We start from the raw sequence: 6,435 nt of genomic DNA on the forward strand, positions 1-6,435 counted from the left end.
ATTTAAAAAGGAGGCAAAAGGTCTCCTCAAGACAAAAAGCACACATAAATACGTAGGAAGGACACATTAACACTGAGATGGTGAGTCTGAGTGTGTGTGTGTGTGTGTGTGTGTGTGTGTGTCTTTCCAGCAAACTCGTCCCAAGAAATGCATAGTAAAAAGCCAGGCGCCAGGATTACAGCAGGGCAGAGGGGTGTGTGTGTGTGTACGCGCACACGTGTGTGTGTGTGTGTGCGTGTGGGAGGGTTATAAATAGTTGTATCATCTGGAGTACATTAGAGGTGCAGTGTTTAAGTGAACAGGTCCGCTACCTGTGGCCACAGAAACCTCAGTACAGGCACTGCCAAGCCCCAAGGTACTGGACACACACACACATAGACACACACATAGACACACAAACACACACACATAGACACACAAACACACACAGACACACACACACACACACACACACACACACACACTGTCAAAACAGAGAATAAAGGAAGGAAAAGACAGAAAAATTAAGCGATTAAGGGAAAGTAATTTAGCAAAACGAAGCTAAAAAGAAAGCAGTGAGAAGAAAAACAGACAGGTTGGGCTTCTGAAGGGAAACCGAGCGCCGCAGACAATAACACGACCTGACTGTGGTAAATCTCGCTTGGCGCTCGGCGGCATTAAGATGAACAGTGCTTATTAGGGAAGGCAACACAAGGATATCGACCCCACTATTAAACGGAGGGCTTCAAGTCTGAATCCAATGAGAGGGAAAATACAGCGTTTGAACCAGGTTTTTTAGCTTGGATCCGACTGTACACCACTTCCCCTGGCCACACACATGAGCCGCACCAGTGTGACACAAACTGACATAAAACAGGTTGCATTGTTCTTGAACACACACACACACACACACACACACACACACACACACACACATACATAGAAAAGTGTTAACGTTGTGCAAATAAATCATGTATTTCAATTAACGACCACTCTTTAAAGGTACACTACACAAAATTGCAAGGTTGATTTAAGGAAGGCTGATTTGACTCAAGTGGCAAAAAACGTGGAATAAACACAATTCAGGCAAACAGTGAGAACCTTAAAGACTCAACCATCAAATTACACGTTTATTCCAATTTATTTTTTCTGCCGGCTGAGTCTAAACATGCTCCCGTGATTTAACCCTGTCAGTTTTTGTAAAATGCACCTTTAAGTTCAAGTCGCTCTAATTATCCTGTCACATGGGCCCACCATTTAGACGTAGAGAAGGAGTCTATTTACGCAGGGAAATCTGTAGCTTAACCAAGCAGTGAATACATGATTACATGGTTCAGCTGTAGACAAACAGCAGTTTATCAAAATGATGCACCAGAGATGTCAAAATGTGCAAGATCATTTTTGTCTTTGTCATAAACCCCAGAAAATGTAATCTCGGACAAAGACCTCTACTAAACCTTCATTTTTAAACCCTACGTGACTAGAAGCACTATTTCATTATTTCCTCACTGTACTCCCCTTCGCAAATCTTCATAGCAAATAACAAAGTCTTGGGATCTTTGAGCAAACCCCTCTTTCTCTGCAGTCCATCTCCTCTCCAACCTCACTACAAATCTAGGGCCCCCAAAATCAGGAGTTGGTACAGGAAGTGCACCCTCCCCCATCAGAAACACACACACACATACACACACACACACTCACAGAGAAACCTGAGCCACAGGAAGTGGTCCTGCGCAGCATCATGTCAGAGCAGACAAATTATTCACCATTTGAAAAATGCACCTCTTTTTCCTCTCCACCATTTTCTCCTCCTCCTGCGCTGCCCTGCTCCTCTCCTGATCTATTGTTTTCATTTAAAGCCCTCAAGAGAGCGACAGTCAACGAAACAAAAAGCCCCGCTACCTGCGTTATCTCAAAACGAACTGCATTCAAACTCTAAATGAGCTTCTGCTGAGGCTGCACAGGCCCGAAATTCCTGGAAATATTCCCCCAGCGACGTTCCCTGAAGACTTGTGGTATTCCTGCCCACAGTATCCCCAAACCACATTTATGGAATTTCCTAAATGGATGAAAGGCAGGTTTATTTGAATTTGTTTAAAAGTGAAACATATATCCTCCTTATCTCTGCATGGCTGTGCTACCTTACGGTACAAACTCAGCTGTAAACAGAATGAGGGAGAGAATGACAAGTACAGTTTTGTCGCGGATGAACGATGCTAAAAACACTCGACATAACATATACTGTTGATGACTGTCGCTGTACGACCTCCTTCCTGTGACCACAACAACATTTTGTACACAAGCAAATCTTTTGTTTTGCAAGTTGGAGTAGGACGAACAGCTGATTTGCATGTCACTAGAAACATTTTGACTTATGGAATGGTTGACTTGTTAACGAAAGGAGAGTTTCAGTCATGGGACGCATCATTAGATTCAGATTTCTGGTGCACATTTGTGACCGCGGTTACTATCAGACCTCAAGAGGATGAACACAAGACTAGAGCGAATGGATCTACGGGATCATGGTGCACCAGGAAGTGTCCACTCAGTTCCTGGCAGCTCTGTGACTGTGGGGTTTCTGCTGAGGTCGAGGGGGGAGAGGCTTGTGTTAAGTGGGGTTTGGCATTGCAACGGCCCGTGGAGTTTTCTGGCCTCGACTGTTTGGCCAACCGCACTTTTCCCCTCCGGGCCAGCGGTCAAGGGACAAAACACACACTCATACACACACACGCTCACTCACATACCCACAAACGGTCTGATTTTGAAGTAAACATCTTGCTCCATTACTAGCCGCACTGCCTCGGGCTTGATGGCCCACCCTGGTGACCCTTGTTACCGTGGTGATTAGATATTGGGAGCCCTCATCTGCAAACATTTAGCGAGTGTCACCCCTAATCTACCTAGTGTCACCCTGTCACCACACTATGGCAAAATACACACACACACACACTCACACACACAAAATCAACAGGCTTCCCGCAATGTGAAGGCCCACATCATTAAAAACCAACATCATAAATTATATTTCCTTTAGGAGTGAGTGACATTTCGGCGAAAACCTTCTAACTCTAATCTTGATGCTTTTAATTTGAAGGATTCCAGGCTCTATGGGTTGGGAAAAATTGCGCAAACTCTTGGTCTTATGAAACCCTTTTAAAACTCACTGGATAAGCTCAAGACATCACGGTGGTTAAGGTGAAAACAGGGACACTTGACATTTTGGAGATGCAACGTTTTTACCCAACATTGACGATGTACATATGTGCATTTCCTTCATCGTTATGTTACCGTCGGCTGTCACATTCCACCTCGTGACCTCTGAACTCTGACACACCAGACGTCCTCCAGGCCACCGTGCCTCAGGTCACTCGCTGGCTTGCTAAACAGAGACACAGGCAATACACTGTGTTAGTTCAGGAAATCATTTAAAGACCATGGTAAATGATGAATGATTTTTTTTTTTTTTTTTTTTACTTATTAAGCATTAGATTAAACCATGAAGTCATCCAAAGAATTTACACAGACCTATGTGTGAAACAGCTCAGCGTCAAACACGGCACCACTGAAAGGACATTGTGAAATCAGCAGATATATAACACACCAGGGTCCCATTTATGAACAGTGAAGACTTGCTATCAATGTTTTTTTGGTTTGTGTGTGTGTGTGTGTTTAGATTTTTAAAGACAACATGCTTGATTTTACTCAAAGTCCTCTTGATTCCTCATCTATGTAGATTATTACTCTGATGTACGTTCTTTTTCCCAAGGGATTATTGGGTATTTGAAGAACTATGAGTGGTATGCAAAAGGTGATATATTCGAGACATCCCTCTGTTGTTTGTTTTTAAACCATCCAGTGACCCCAAACAGGAGATGTTGGTGGAGCGACAGTGCCTCCTAGTGGTGAAATAAATAATATTATAGGTTTCCCAATTACTGTAACACCAACACCCAGCTACAAGGAATGGACAATAAATCTTTGAGAGAGTAAAGTTAAAAGGGGGGTGAGGTTTTTTGTACTTTTTCTGCAAGTAAATCTCCAGAAAATTGCGATTGAAAATGGACACTGAAAATATACTGATAGAACTGCCGACCAATCAAGAATAAACCACTGTAATAAACCACCATCATCACAAAATATTAACTTATAACTTCTCAAAACATTATTAGTTGGGTAATTCATGTCATCTGGGAAAAAAATAGATTAATATTATTTTACGAAAATTACTGTATACTGTACTGTATTTCTGACTTCGAACATCATCTTTGGGAAGTATGGTATTTAGGGTTGTCGATAGAGCACATGAGGAAATCTGGGTCTGCTGCATCTGTGTACGTCTCTGTCAAAATGACTGGCATAGAGTCCCTGCCACCTCTGATCTTAGTCCTGCCTTACTGCAGATTTTTTTTTTTTTTTTTTTTTTTTTTTTTGAGTGGGTGATGGGCAGAGGGGTACTGTTTTATTGCTTTACTGCGTGAAGCACTGTGTTACACGCATTTGTGTTACATGCACTTCCATTTACTGAAACTGCATAGGGCGGGATTGGGTGTTTTTGACTGGCATTCATTAGTCATTGATTGACAAAGTCATGAAAAATTGAAATGACATAATAAAGTGAGATACAAAAAAAGGTAGGCTATACCTCTGGGGTGTGTGGGTGTCCCAGTCGGTGGGATTAATGTTAAAGCAATCAGTTGTTATAGACCTTCATGAATCTTACCCATTTGCTGTCTTTATCATGTAGAATTCAGTGAAAATGAGCATATATATGTGCAAGTGCTCAGCTGGTTTGTATATTCACATATCTGTGTGTGTGTGTTTATGAGGCTTTGTGCATGTGATTTGCTGTATGTAGGAGCTGGAAGGAAAACCGAGATTGTTAGTCACCCTGTTTTCAAGTGTGACTATTTCCTGCAATGTAGCAAATCACTTATACAGAGTGGGTCGTGCAGTGGCTCACATGCCTGCATATACACACATGGACACACATATATAGGCATGTACTGTGACTGCATGGCATTTAACTTGTTTTCAAAGTATACATGAATTCAGACTGCACATTTTAATCCAATCTTACGGCATTACTGCCATTTCAAACTCTCTGAACACTGAACATAATGGAAAAACACCAGAGTTTGTCACGTGTTTTGCTTGAGACCTTTTAACTCACCCTCATAAACCAGGGGTGCAAAGTTTACTGAACATAACATGCCCTCTCCTGTGTTTTCTTGTGTATAACAGGAAGAGAGCAAGACAGGGAGAGAGTGAGACAGAGAGAGAGTGTAAATAAGTGAAAGAGACAGAGAAAGAGAGAAAGAAAGTGTGTGAATGAGAAAGAAGTACAGACAGGAGGGAGATAGGACCTGGAATAACTTGTCTCTGCAGGGCTCTCCAGTCTTGTGTTGTCAACCATGAAAGCAACATTTGTTTCTCGTCAGCATTGTTTTTAACACACACACACACACACACACACACACACACACACACACACACACACACACACACTTACTCTAAACATGACAAGGCAAGGGAGAGGTCCTTTGCATGCACCGGGGCAGTGAAAGAATGGGCAACCTGGTGAGTGCGGTCTACTCTCATGGAGTCGAAGGAGCCAGGGACTTTATCTTGCTTCACCCTTGCCTGCTGTGTGACCCAGCTGGGGCTCTGCCCACCTGGAGACAGGTACTGTGATCCACAACAACAATGAGACGTTTACATGAGCAGGATCTCTTTCAGCTCGCAATCTCTCGATCACTTTCCGTCACTGTCTCTGGCTCTTTGTTTTCTACCCCCCCACCTCATCCACGCTCACTCTCTCTCTCTTTGTCTTTCTGCCAGGCCACAGGTGGTGTAAGGTATAGTTTGAGTTAATGAAGGTGCCAGGTGAGGCTATTAAATTATGCAGTGTAACTGGGTTTGCAGGCAGCCGCCAGTTAACCATGTGATACATACAAGACTGTGCACTTGCCTATCTTGTGCAGAATTCAGATAATGCAATTTGTCTGACTGAAGTGTTTAATAAGGGGATGATACTATAGTAGTACAAACTAAAAGCACACTTAAGAGCCCAAATACACATTACCAGTCACTGGGTATCATTTATCAAGCAAAATACACATACACCTCCATAAAAGCATTTTAATTATACACTACCAAACTGGTTTAGACTTAAAATTCGATTACAATGGGTCTTTGGAAACAATTGGCACGCATATTCTGTATTTAGTAAATTGTAGTACAGTATTAGATCAAATTTAAGCGTACACTTATGGAAATATTGAGTATTAGGTGCATATACTGGCAGAATAAAAGTATACTGTTGTGCTATTTTGGTACATCCGCAGAGATAAAAGGGATCATGGCTCTTTTTGATAGTATAAAATTATGTTGAATGTATGCAGAAGCTGACTGGTTCTTCTGCATTCAAAAGCGACCAGAACCACGCAGCTGTGCTCT

The sequence above is a fragment of the Myripristis murdjan genome, chromosome 11 (assembly GCF_902150065.1).
Source record: "Myripristis murdjan chromosome 11, fMyrMur1.1, whole genome shotgun sequence".
NCBI lineage: Eukaryota > Metazoa > Chordata > Actinopteri > Holocentriformes > Holocentridae > Myripristis > Myripristis murdjan.